Genomic DNA, 12,508 nt, shown 5'->3' on the forward strand with positions numbered 1-12,508 from the left:
CCATTTGGTGCTGTAAACACCAGCCGGTCTGGGAATACTGGGAAGTACGAACTAGGGCCAAAACTGAGCTTCCGAAATCTGACAAGATTGGGCATTCTCAGGGTAGCAAGGCCAAAAACGCTTGTAGATCTTGAAACTAAAGATTCCAAATTCCATCAGCAGTATGAGCTGATAACCCCAACCCAAAGTTTCCTGGAGCTCTTTAAAGTATTACCCCCACTACTGTGGTGTTTTTTTGTCATGATAAGCTATTCAACAATTTAGGGAGTGGTTCAGTATTTTGCCTAGGCAGCGTAAGGATGGCAGAGCGGTCTAAAGCGCCAGACTCAAGGACGAAACTCCTTCCGGTTGATGGGTATTCTGTTCTCTGAATGGAGGCGTGGGTTCGAATCCCACTTCTGACACAGTTCTTGGGGCTCAGTGGTGAGAGCTTTGGTTTGGTTAACCAGTGTTGGGAAGTTTTTCCTCACTCCCCAAGAGGGGTTGTGGCAGGAATCCGGCATAAAAACTGTGCCAAACTAAAGGGACAAGCTGAAAGAAAGCTTTAGGCAGCACGGTGGATCGATCAGCTGGTAAATGCACCATCCTGAAAAATGTAGTGCACATTTCTTTTGAAATGTCCTGTTTTCCAGAATCGGACCTTGAGCCCTGCCTGGACCCTGGGACACCCCGTTTTGGCCAGCATGCAGGCTGCAGACTTGACATTGGTGATACATTGCATCCATTCTGGTACTCTTCTGTTGAATTAGTGACATGCAATTAGTGAAAATGCGCACACGCACACAAAAGGGCTCAGTACGAAATGACTCTTGGTCCACTGTGCTGACATTTCATAGCAAAGCCATTTTGCCATTGGCTGTCTCATCCCACCCTGAATTATGTTGCAAGAAATGAGATTCCAAAATCCGATTCCTGGCCCGCCGGTTCAGTGTTGAGAGTGCACTAAAGTTCGAAATTTGACGTCTGTAAACAACAGCAGAAATAAAAGTGGAAGGCTTCTTTAGAAACAAACTTAATTGACTTCATCCATTGAAATATTCATATTCTCAGATTGAAGGACAAAACTGATTTGCTGCTTAGAATCAAAGTAGCAGTACTTTGTTTTCATGAACATGGATGCTCTTCATATTTTACCCACCGAAGCAAACTCGAATTGTCCCGACTGAAAGAGAAAGAAAGTAATTGCATTGACTCTGGTGGGACTCGAACCCACAACCTTCAAATTACTACACTTTCAATCTAGAAGTCCAACATGCTGTCCATTGCGCCACAGAGCCAACCTATCTCTGTATGTTGATTTTTTTATTAAATTTGACCGTTTTTTTTTTTTTTCTTTTTTGAGATTCCATGATGATATATCCTGTGGTGACTCACGGATGACTGACATTATCATGTGGAACACGAGGATTGCGACTGGCTGTCTGCAGTTTAATCCTAATAATAGCTACAATGTACATGCACATTTTGACGAATTCAACATAATTTTTTATCAAATTTTTCAATGGAATGATCAAATGTACAGGCATTCGATCGGTGGAGCTCTGGTGGGTGAATTCTGCGATTGCGCTGGTGCACAACTTGTAAAATTATATTTGACCCTAATCTCTTGCCACCCCCATCTCCATACTCTGCCATAGTGCTGGGATGCTAAAGAAGACTAGATGCTCTTTGTCAGCAGGATTCAAACATGCGCAGGGAGACCCCATTGGATTTCAAGTCCATTGCCTTAACCACTCGGCCACGACAAGATGTCTTACCGCTTTGTGTATGCACATTTTTTTTTAACCTGATGGTGGTCTCCATGATTTGCCCCACGGCATATTTTTTCCCCTCGAGGTAAAAACATGATGATGTTGAACTAGTCACCTGGTGCTCAAACATCCCACACCAAACTAATTTTGATACAAAGAGCAAGAAAACATTTTCACTCTCAATGAAAATTTTAACCAGCATTTGAACGAATCTGTTGGTTCCTTAATTGTGGGGTGGTGGGCACTTACTTCGTGAAGTCACCGGTCCAGCGCTTTAAACCTGCACACAGTCCGGACTCCAGACATTGGCCTGTGGTCTTGCTACTCAAGAGCAGTCAATTTTTCTTTTCATCATGTTGGTGTATGACATTTACAATAAATCTGGCTGAGCAAAGGTTTGTGTATCAGGAGGGAATGGTGTTCATGCGGATGATGTGGTTCTTTGCCGTAAAACAGTCAAAATGTGGCTTTTCATCTCTGACTGGTTGGCCACCCCCTCAACTAAAATATGCAGACTGCCTTTTTCGATAAGTTCTTGCTCTTGCTTAGGCTGCATCTCTTCCATTAGTGCTCAAAAATACATGTTATAACTAATCTCTTCCGAAATACATGACGCAACAACAAGTACTCTACCTGAACATACAGGAAATGAGCAGACTAGATTGATTAGAGGTCAGGTTTCATTAGCTGTGAGGATGTCAACGGCAACCAGTTCAGGGTGTACCCTGCCCGATGGTAGCTGGGATAGTCTGCAGCACTTGCGGCCCCTTGTGAGGATAAGCGGCTCAGAAAATGGATGGATGGCACAAGTAGGAAATCTCAATGTGTTCCTTTTCACCAATGAAGTGAAGTTAGCTTGGAATGGTTAGCAATGTGCAAATGATGCTCAGGCTTTGGATCTTGTGTTGGTCTTCCTGAAGCCCAGTGATTTGAAACGCTGTGTCGGAGCTTGTATCAAGCCGGCATCCTGGAAAAGGGGGTAATGATGCTCCATTATAGATAGTAAGAGAACAATTTATTATAAATGTTATGTCGGGCATTTTGGTGATAGGATATCTTGCACCAAATTGCTGTTTTTATGAAGCAAATGGGGGGATAACATGAAATAAAGTGTCCAAGAGCAGACAAATTTGATGTGTCAGGACATGGACAGCTCTGGACCTAACATGAAAACAAGTACATGTACAGTATTGTGGTCTTAAAAATGTAGTGGAGGCCAAGAGTCACTGCAGCCTTTATTTGGGTAACACAGGAGGTCATAATCATTGAATCGCTTGCAAGTGCATCTGATTTAATCCTCTACTTTAAACAACTACTGAGCAAAACAACTACTAGCAGGGATAAATGGGCCTATACCAAAAGCATTTTCATTATTTGAAAAAGGAACGTTAAGTTCAATAGCTAACCTGAACTAAGACCACTGGGCTAGTGGCGTAATGGATAAAGCGTCTGACTTCGGATCAGAAGATTCAAAATTCGACTCCTAGCGAGCTCGCTCATAGGTTATTTTTAAACCAATTTCATTACGGTTTGTTAGACATGTTGACTCTGGATTTGAAATGAAGCCCATCACATTTGTACAGTCGTTATTCATCTACAACTCTACAGTTTATTTAAAAAAAAAGGCTCTCAAATTCCAAATAGCTAAATTGTGGTGGGCTCCAGAGGAGCTACCTTTGTCATTTCTATTGTTTTCTTTAATCTACTGACATCCTCCGAAAGCCAGGTAAATATTACATTGGGGAGACGTCCCTGGGTGGGATCAAACCACCAACCTCTCAGTTAACAGCCTAACGCGCTAACCGAATGTGCCACAGAGACATACTGGGTTGCACTTTTCAGGGATTTTGCTCTACTAACATCCGCCAAAACCCAGTAAACCTTGCAATGGGTAGACATCCCTGGGTGGGCTCGAACCACCAACCTCTCTGTTAACAGCCAAACATGCTAACCAATTGCGCCACAGAGACAGAATTACCTGTATCTTTACCTTTGAGGGGAGGAGGCAGGGTACACCCTGAACTGGTTGCCAGCCAATCGCAGGGCACATCAAGACAAACAGTCGCACTCACATTCACACACCTCGGGGGAATTTTGAGTGTCCAATTAATGTTGCATGTTTTTGGAATGTGGGAGGAAACCGGAGTGCCCAGAGGAAACATGCAAACTCCACACAGGCGGGTCCGGGACTGAAAGGGGAAATAAAAATATAAACCTTCATGTATCTTTTTTTCTTTCTCTTTAAGTGTTTTCCGATAAAAAGAGAAATATTTATGTTTTTTTCAATTACAAATCAAATTTTAATGATCAAATTTCTGAAATTATTCAAAGCGAAGGGATGGATAATTTTACGGGAGCATCTGACTGTAGGTGTCTTACGATGAAAAAGAGGGATGGGTTGTTGTTGGTGCTTTTTTTTCCTTCTGGGCGAGAATATTCTTACGAACAGACATGCCACCTACGATTATGTTTGAGAAGTGAAGCTGCGACGAAATGTTGCGGGGCCGCTGGTGATCGTGCCGCCCAGTCGTTTTCAAAAATCTGCAGGCGTTGTCAACGTTCAATGGCTACATTGATTACAATAGTAAGTAAAGATATACTTTATGTAATGCGATCACACTTGCATCATATACTGTAGGGCTGTCACTTTTGTATCTGCATTGTTGCATTTGACTTATCGGCTGATTGGTGTGAGCAGGGTGACTGCGTTCATCAGGCTTCAATCTAAAATGTTCCATCATCGTGGTGGCACTAGGCTTTAGAACTAATTCCATGAATTCCACTTTTTAGTCTTTCTCATCGTGAGAAATATTGTGCAATTAAGGCTTGTGTTTTCATTCCCTCAATTCACTTACGGTTGGGGAAAAAAATCCTCTTTTCAATGATCTGTCCATTTCAAATCACTGTGGAAGTACCCAGAAAGGTGCCAGTACAGATCAGCACTTTGATAAACACCAATGATCATAAAAGTTGACCAAATACCAAATGTGTCTTGGAGTTTGATGCAGGCATGAAACAGCTGCCAAATTCTTTTAGGATAGGTACGAAAGTACATACAATGAAGTGGTGTGTACAGCAGAGTGGCGCAGCGGAAGCGTGCTGGGCCCATAACCCAGAGGTCGATGGATCCAAACCATCCTCTGCTATCAAAGTCTACGTTATGATTTTTTGTCTTGTCTCCTCATTGGCTGAGGGCCACTTCCTAAAATCACATTCGGCTAAAGATAGACACATGTACTGTATCTTACTGGCAGTGTTTTCACTCTGCACAGGGTCACTGGTTTTCTTGGTCTGCATGTCATCATGTCGAGCATGCAAATCTCTCAGCATGTTCCACCAAGGCAATCTTTGTGTGCAGAGCAAACACCATGCCGACAAGTAATTGTTCATGTTCGACCCATTTAAAGATTAAAAATACAATTACATACTGAACACATTATACATCTGCCAAACACTGCATGAAATATTTGGTTGGAAGCAACAAAAGTCCTCCCAAAGTGAAGAAAGTCGCTTATTGTTGATATTCATCATGAAACATGATCACTCTCACTTTCCAAATGTCGATCTCCTCACAATCCTATTTTGAACCATTGGATGCAAATAATATACAGTAGTGTTCAAAATAATCGCAAACCAATGTCACTAACCATATTAATGCACATTTTTAGTTTATTTTTTATTGCGACTGTTCAAACAACGGTGGTGTAGCTGTCGAGCATTGGCCTAACAGTTCTGAGGACCGGGATTCAAAACGCGGCCCCTGCCTGTATGGAAATTCCAAAAACATTCAAGCATTCATTGAAGACTCTAAATTCCTCTGAGGTGTGATTGTGAGTGCGACTGTTGTCTGTCTCCATGTGCCCTGCCCTGATTGGCTGGCAACCAGTTCAGGGTGTACCCTGCCCGTCATGTTTAGCTTCTTCCATTTTCTCATGATTGCTCCAGCAGTTGGACCTTTTTTCACCAAGCTGCTTGGCAATTTCTCTGTAGCCCTTTCCAGCCGTGTGGAGTTGTATAATTTTGTGGGGTGGACAGGTGTCTTGAGGCAGCTAATGACCTCACACAGGTACATCTGATTCAGGATAATACATGGAGTGGAGGTGGACTTTTAAAGGCGGACTAACAGGTCTTTGAGGGTCAGAATTCTCACTGCTAGACAGGTGTTCAAAGACGTATTTGCAGCTGTATCACACAAATAAATAGTTAAAAAACATACATTGTGATTTCTGGATTTTTCTTTTGAGATTATCTCTCTCACAGTTGACATGCACCTACAATGAAAATTTCAGACCCCTCCATGATTTCTAAGTCGGATAACTTGCAAAATGGCAGGGTGTACAAATGCTTAATTTCTTCACAGTAAATGTTGGACGTGTGTTTATTCAAGGAAAAAATCCAATGACTTGCATGTGTGCCTGCAAACTTCCATGTCGTCCAGCAAGACTGGTGCATCGATGCACTCATTGAACTCATTTCACCCAAAAAGTTGAATCCAGGCCTTTTGGTTGAAAAACACAAGTTCCGACTTGTTGGCCATGTGGGACATCTCTTTGGTTTTTATTTTCCACACTATGGGAGATGTACAGTTGCAGTAGAGTTCTGCATACAGAAGATTCACATACTGGAAATTGAACCTGGCCGTCCAGGGTGAAACAAGAATCGCAAGACCATATGAGACACGATGTTGCTTAAACTCATTTTTTTCAAATTCTGTATTTTCTTTCAAGCGTCAGCCAATCATATCAACAGTATTGAGGTTTCAGTCCCATCGGGGTAAACAGGAGACAAATAAAAAACAGTAATCCTGAAAGGGATATTAGATGGGGCACTTTTGCTGTAAATAAAACACCGATTACTCTGTTATTTTTAACCGTGTTGGGAACTTTCAGCATTTAAATCAAAGACTAAAATACAAAGTCCTGTCAACATTCCCATACCGGGAGTCGAACCCGGGCCACCTGGGTGAAAACCAGGAATCCTGACCGCTAGACCATATGGGACACATGCTGCTGCTGCACTGACATTCTTCACAGTTTTCAGTCATTACATAAGACTGGCCAGAAGAATCCCATGAAAACTTGAAATCCAAACTTCCAAACCAAATGGGAAATCTCTGAAGGTCCCTGCCACTTATTAATTCTGAAATAGATTTATTTTTTCCTAGGCCCAATATGTTGGAAACATTCTGCATGATGAAAGCCGAAATGGTGGAATACAGGAATTATTCTCACACAGTGCTCCTGCGGGAAAACCAGGAATCCGAGCCACTTGATCATGTGAGAATTGCCTGTGTTTTTTGTTTTTTTTTTCCAACAAATATCGTTCCCATGCTTAGTTGGCAGTTTTCCACATGAATGTTCACGCCAAATAGGTGGATTGCAAGGGGGGCGAGATTGCTCTCATCTTAAAAGTCGGAGCTCGTTCGCAGGGTGAAGATCTCTTCCATTATATTGGAACTCAGTTGATGAAAGATTTGCAGGTGGCGAAGTCTAAATGAAGGAATTTAGTATTAAGAATAAGTAAAATTCCCATAACAAGTGTTCAACCAAGGCCACAAGGGTGAAAAGCGGGAATCATGACAAATTGAACAGATGGCATTTATTGAGATGTGACTTCAATTTCATTTCAGAAATTTCCCTCACTTTCTTTTAAGCACATCGGTGCATGCATTGAGCTAACGATCGGACCATTTTCCGCTGACACTGGGATTTAATACGTCCACGACGTATGCTGCCACCAATAAACCAATCAGACAACATTACGTAACGTGTACATCATGTACGCTTACGTCTGCCGCACCTTTGGTAGGTATACTTCTTGCATGCTGCATGTGTACACTTGAAATGGATGAGAAGCCACAAAATTTACTCAGATTCCTTTCGGGAAAGTAAAACCATTCAAGAAATGGACCAAAATCCAACACTGAAGTGACCCCCAAAGTTATTCAATTGAACACTGTTGGTTGATTAGCTTCATTTCAGGGAGAGGTTGTGTGGTTGGGTTTGGTGAGGAGACAGGTTCAGTACTGGACTGTCCAAAACAGAAGCTCTCACTGAATATTAACTTGCAAGCCTGAACAGGGACTTGAACGCCGGACCCTCAGATTAAAAGTCTGATGCTCTACCAACTGAGCCACTCAGGCCACATGCTGTCTCTTTTTTGTAGTCAATTACTACTTCTTTTTACAGCAACTACTCCAACAACTCCAGGTGCCATGGTTTCTTGGTGAGGATCAATTTATTAGGATGTAAACAAATAGCTGAATCCTTGTTCCACGGCCAGGACAAAAACCACAATGTTCCTCCAAAATCTGAGAGTTTACGTCCCAGTGGATGCTCGTCTTGAGCACACCTGAATCAAACTGATCAGGGAGGCTGAGGAGTGTTCTCCCCCTGGAGCTGGAACACAGCCTGTAAATACTGCGCAATGTTGCAGAGGGGGGGTGTCAACCAGGACACCCCCACAAATTCCAGAGCATTTAGGAATTCCGGACAAATCTCACGGAGTCTTGCCAGAGGGGATCTTTTTAACCACCTCGGTGACCTCGAACACAGAGACAGGAGAGCCCTTCTCGGAGAACCCAGACTCTGTTTCCTCATGGGAAAGCGTGACAGAGCTATTGAATAGGTCTTCAAAGTATTCTTTCCATTGACTCAAAATTTCGAGGTTTTGCTGCGCCCATCCTCACAATAAACAATGTTGACAGGTGCACTGCCTCCCTCACCTTCGACGCCATATGGTGGACGAGAATTTCCTCAAAGCCATCTTGAAGTTGTTCCCCATGGCCTCACGGAATTTCTCCCACACCCAGGTTCTTTCCTCATCAACCACCAAAACTGCATTCCGCTTGGCCAACCGCGATCCAGCAGGGGTCCGACAGGCCAAAAAGGCCCAAAAGGACTCATTCTTCAGCTTCACAGCATCCCTCACTATTGATGTCCACTAACGTGCTCGGGATTGCCGTCATGAGAGGCACCAACGACCTTACGGCCACAACTACGACCTCAGAAGTGGAGGCATGGAATATAGACCACTCGGACTCAGTGTCCCCGCCACCCTTGGAAAATGAGCAAAGTTCTGTCTGTGGTGGGAGATGAAACTCATTTTGACAGAGGATTCTGCCAGCCGTTCCCAGCAGACCATCACAATATGTTTGGGCCTGCCACATCTGACCAGCATCTTCGTCCACCATCAGTGCCAACTAACCACCAGAGGATAATAAGTTGACAGCTCCACCATCTCTTCACCTAAATGTCCAAGACATGTGGCTGCAAGTCCGATGACGCAACTACAATGTCAATCATCAAACTGCGACTGAGGGTGTCCTGGTGCCAAGTGTACAAATGGTCATTCTTGTGTTCTTTCTTTTCAGAAATGTATGAGAGGACATTCAAAGTCTGACAACTACACAGCAGAGTGGTGGAGCAGAACCGTGCTGGAACCAAAACCTTAGCAAGCTCGCGGTTTATCAAATGTTATCCTTTGTCTTCTCATGGGATGTTTATCAATTGTTCATTTCAAGTCTTTCTCTTGGCGAAAAATATTATTCAATATTGACTTGTCTGGGGGCACGGTGGCTCAGCTGCTAAAGCGTCGGACTCACAGTTCTGAGGTCCCAGGTTAAATCCTGGACCTTCCTCTGTGGAGTTTGCATGTTCTCCCCGTGCCTGCATGGGTTTTTTTCGGGCACTCCAGTTTCCTCAAATATCCCAAAAACATGCAACATTAATTGGACACTCTAAATTACCCCTCGGTGTGTTTGTGAGTGTGGTCCTTTGTAGAGAAGGACAACTTAGTTCAGGACAAAGACAGGGGAAGAAGTATGCAAGACAAGGATCATGAACCGAGCATTATAACTGGAATGCGGCGGGACTGACTCAGTGAATTATAGAAGTCTATAGAACAAGAATATAAGTGGGGCGGGGGTACAAAAGCTCTCCATGTATACATGAGTAGTTAGAATAAATGAGTAGGCCCACACCCAGGAAAGAATTTCAAGAGTGTGTGCCTCCGGACCCATGGAAGTGAATTCACACTATTGTGCAAGCAAAATGTCATGATCCAGCCACTTCAGCACCCGGTGACGACTGGTCCTCTGCCAGTTCGTTGAGCTTTATGTCCCGTTCCAGCACTCTCGTATTCCTGATTGATCCTGTGTGTACCTACCTTCGTCCGTTCTCCGACCAACCTTGTAAGCCTGACTCCTTGATACTTCTGCCTGCGTTGATTTGTTTCCCCGTGTACCGACTCCTGCCTGTCCGCTCATCTGTTCTCTTCGCCCGACGTCACAACTACCGCTGCTGCACCGGACTGCCTGCTCGATCCCCGACCTCTGCATACAATAAACGTGTCTCTTCTTGAACTACCTTGCGTCTTCCGAGTTCCTGCATTTGGGTCCTACCTCTCGTTCCGATGGGACGTGACAGAACGAACTGGCCAATACAGGACCCAGCAGGAAAAACCCGGCGTCGCCGGAACCGACGCAAGGTAGACCGTCTGCCGGAGGACCAAGCCTGTCCAATCAGTGTAGGCTCCCTGATGTCCTCCGATTCCGTGTCTTACGCTCCGCCAGCGAGGTATGAATACGTCCCGAACACGACCCGTCCGGCTCCTCATATTCTTCTGGACTCTGACTTTTCGGAATATGAGGAGGACCGTGATTTGTATGCCGGGCTGCCTGAGTACGACTCCGACGACTTTGATTTTGAGTCTCTTTGCCCGGCTTTTGATCCCAGTCAGTTTGCCCAGCCTTCCCGCGTTTCCAGCACCCGAGCGACTTCGCCCGGTAGATCCAAGTGCACCTATCGGTACGAGGGAACCCGCTTGGCCATCTTCCCGGGACCTCCGCGTGGCGGCCAGAGGAGACGCCCCGGCCGGGCGCTTCCTGGTGTCTCTCGCTGCGCGGCAATGAAGACACCGTCCTCCCATTCCTCGCCGGCAACGGTGAGACCGGCAGACCCGCAGCTGGTGGCGAAGCTTCCAGCCCAGAGGGAGGAGGAGCCGTCAAACCACGAGGCGTTCTGTCGCGAAATGCGGGCGCAGATAGATAGGCAGAGCGCCGAATTGGCGGCTCTCACGGCCCAGGTCCGGCAAGGATTGGCGAACCAGCCGAGGTTCGCTGACGTCGCAACGGCGACGGACAAACTGCTGACTCAGGTTCACGTTGCCGTGGAAACCGACCCGCCCCCTTGCCAAGTGCACGCCACAGTGGGAACAGACTCGCCACCTCAAGTGCACGTCGCAGTGTTGGCGGTTCCGAGCAGAGCTCACGCGGCAGTCGGAACTGACCCGCTCCCGAGACACGCCCACGTGTCAGTTTCGACTGACTCTCCGCCTACTCAGGTTCACGTTGCCCTGGAAACGGATTCACTACCGCGCCACGCCCACGTTGCTGTTTCAACGGATGCAGTGCAAGCTCACGTGGCAGTGGGGACCGACCCGATGCCGCCTCACGTTGCTGTCCAGGAGGTGGCGACGTCTCCACAGACACTTCTCGTCCGTGCTCTGGAGTGGCAGTGGCGACCGGCCCGCGGACGTTCCCCGTTCCTGCTCTGTCGGCGAGGTGGAGTTGGTGATGCTGCTGCCGCCTTCTCTCGTTCCTGTCCAGGAGGCGGCGGCGACGGGGTCGCTGCCTTCTCTCGTTCCTGTCCAGGAGGCGGCGGCGACGGGGTCGCTGCCTTCTCTCGTTCCTGTCCAGGAGGGGGCGGTACTGGTGCCGCCTTCTCACGTTCCTGTCCAGGCGGGGGCGGTACTGGCGCCGCCGCCTTCTCACGTCCCTGTCCAGCAGGAGCCACCCAGGAGCTGGAGAGACTTCGGGGTGGCGGTCATGGCTCTGGTCCTGCTCTCCATCATCTTCTTCGCTCCTGAGTTCCCCCAGCCGCTTCAGGACCTGGCCTCGTTGGCGACCAATCCCTGGTCGTCTTGCAACGACGGCGTGGGAGGTTCTCGTCTGGAGCAGTGGCCTGCCCCATTCTGGTTCCTGCCTCGCCGTTTGGTTCCTCACAAAGGTCGTCCGCCCGAATCGCCCCGTGGGGACCCTGGTGCTTGGCGTCCGGGTCGTCCTCCTGACCTGTCCGCCCGGACACCTCGTGTTTGGTGGCCTGGATGGCCACCAGTCTGGGGTTCACCCCTGCCTGTGTTAATTAGTGTCTGTTTTTTTCGTTTAGGCACGTCTGGGAGCCGTGCCTTTGAGGGGGGGGGGTACTGTCATGATCCAGCCGCTTCAGCACGAGCTGTGCGGGTGCCCGCGAGGCTGCGCAAATTGGGAGGCGCACACCTGCGACTCATGTGGGCGGATCATCCCCTGTGTATATATAGGACCCGGTGACGACTGGTCCTCTGCCAGTTCGTTGAGCTTTCGTTGAGCTTTATGTCCCGTTCCAGCACTCTCGTATTCCTGATTGATCCTGTGTGTACCTACCTTCGTCCGTTCTCCGACCAACCCTGTAAGCCTGACTCCTTGATACTTCTGCCTGCGTTGATTTTTTTCCCTGTGTACCGACTCCTGCCTGTCCGCTCATCTGTTCTCTTCGCCCGACGTCACAACTACCGCTGCTGCACCGGACTGCCTGCTCGATCCCCGACCTCTTCATACAATAAACGTGTCTCTTCTTGAACTACCTTGCGTCTTCCGAGTTCCTTCCGAGTTCCTGCATTTGGGTCCCGTTTCTGATGGGACGTGACACAAAAGGACTGACGGGAATATTTTAAAATTGCTGTGTCCGCAACTTGGAGGTGAAGGACCTCACACAATATAT

At 46.9% G+C, this 12,508-nt stretch overlaps 2 non-coding genes across 2 annotated transcripts; both read right to left on the reverse strand.

The window, feature by feature from the left end:
* Positions 1 to 6,679: 6,679 nt before the first annotated feature.
* On the reverse strand, positions 6,680 to 6,751 carry trnae-uuc (transfer RNA glutamic acid (anticodon UUC)). The gene has a single exon. It is a non-coding gene; the product is annotated as a tRNA-Glu (tRNA).
* Positions 6,752 to 7,820: 1,069 nt separating this feature from the next.
* On the reverse strand, positions 7,821 to 7,893 carry trnak-uuu (transfer RNA lysine (anticodon UUU)). Its single transcript has one exon. It is a non-coding gene; the product is annotated as a tRNA-Lys (tRNA).
* Positions 7,894 to 12,508: the final 4,615 nt, after the last annotated feature.

The sequence above is a fragment of the Syngnathoides biaculeatus genome, unplaced genomic scaffold, assembly GCF_019802595.1.
Source record: "Syngnathoides biaculeatus isolate LvHL_M unplaced genomic scaffold, ASM1980259v1 ctg217_pilon_pilon, whole genome shotgun sequence".
Classification (NCBI taxonomy): domain Eukaryota; kingdom Metazoa; phylum Chordata; class Actinopteri; order Syngnathiformes; family Syngnathidae; genus Syngnathoides; species Syngnathoides biaculeatus.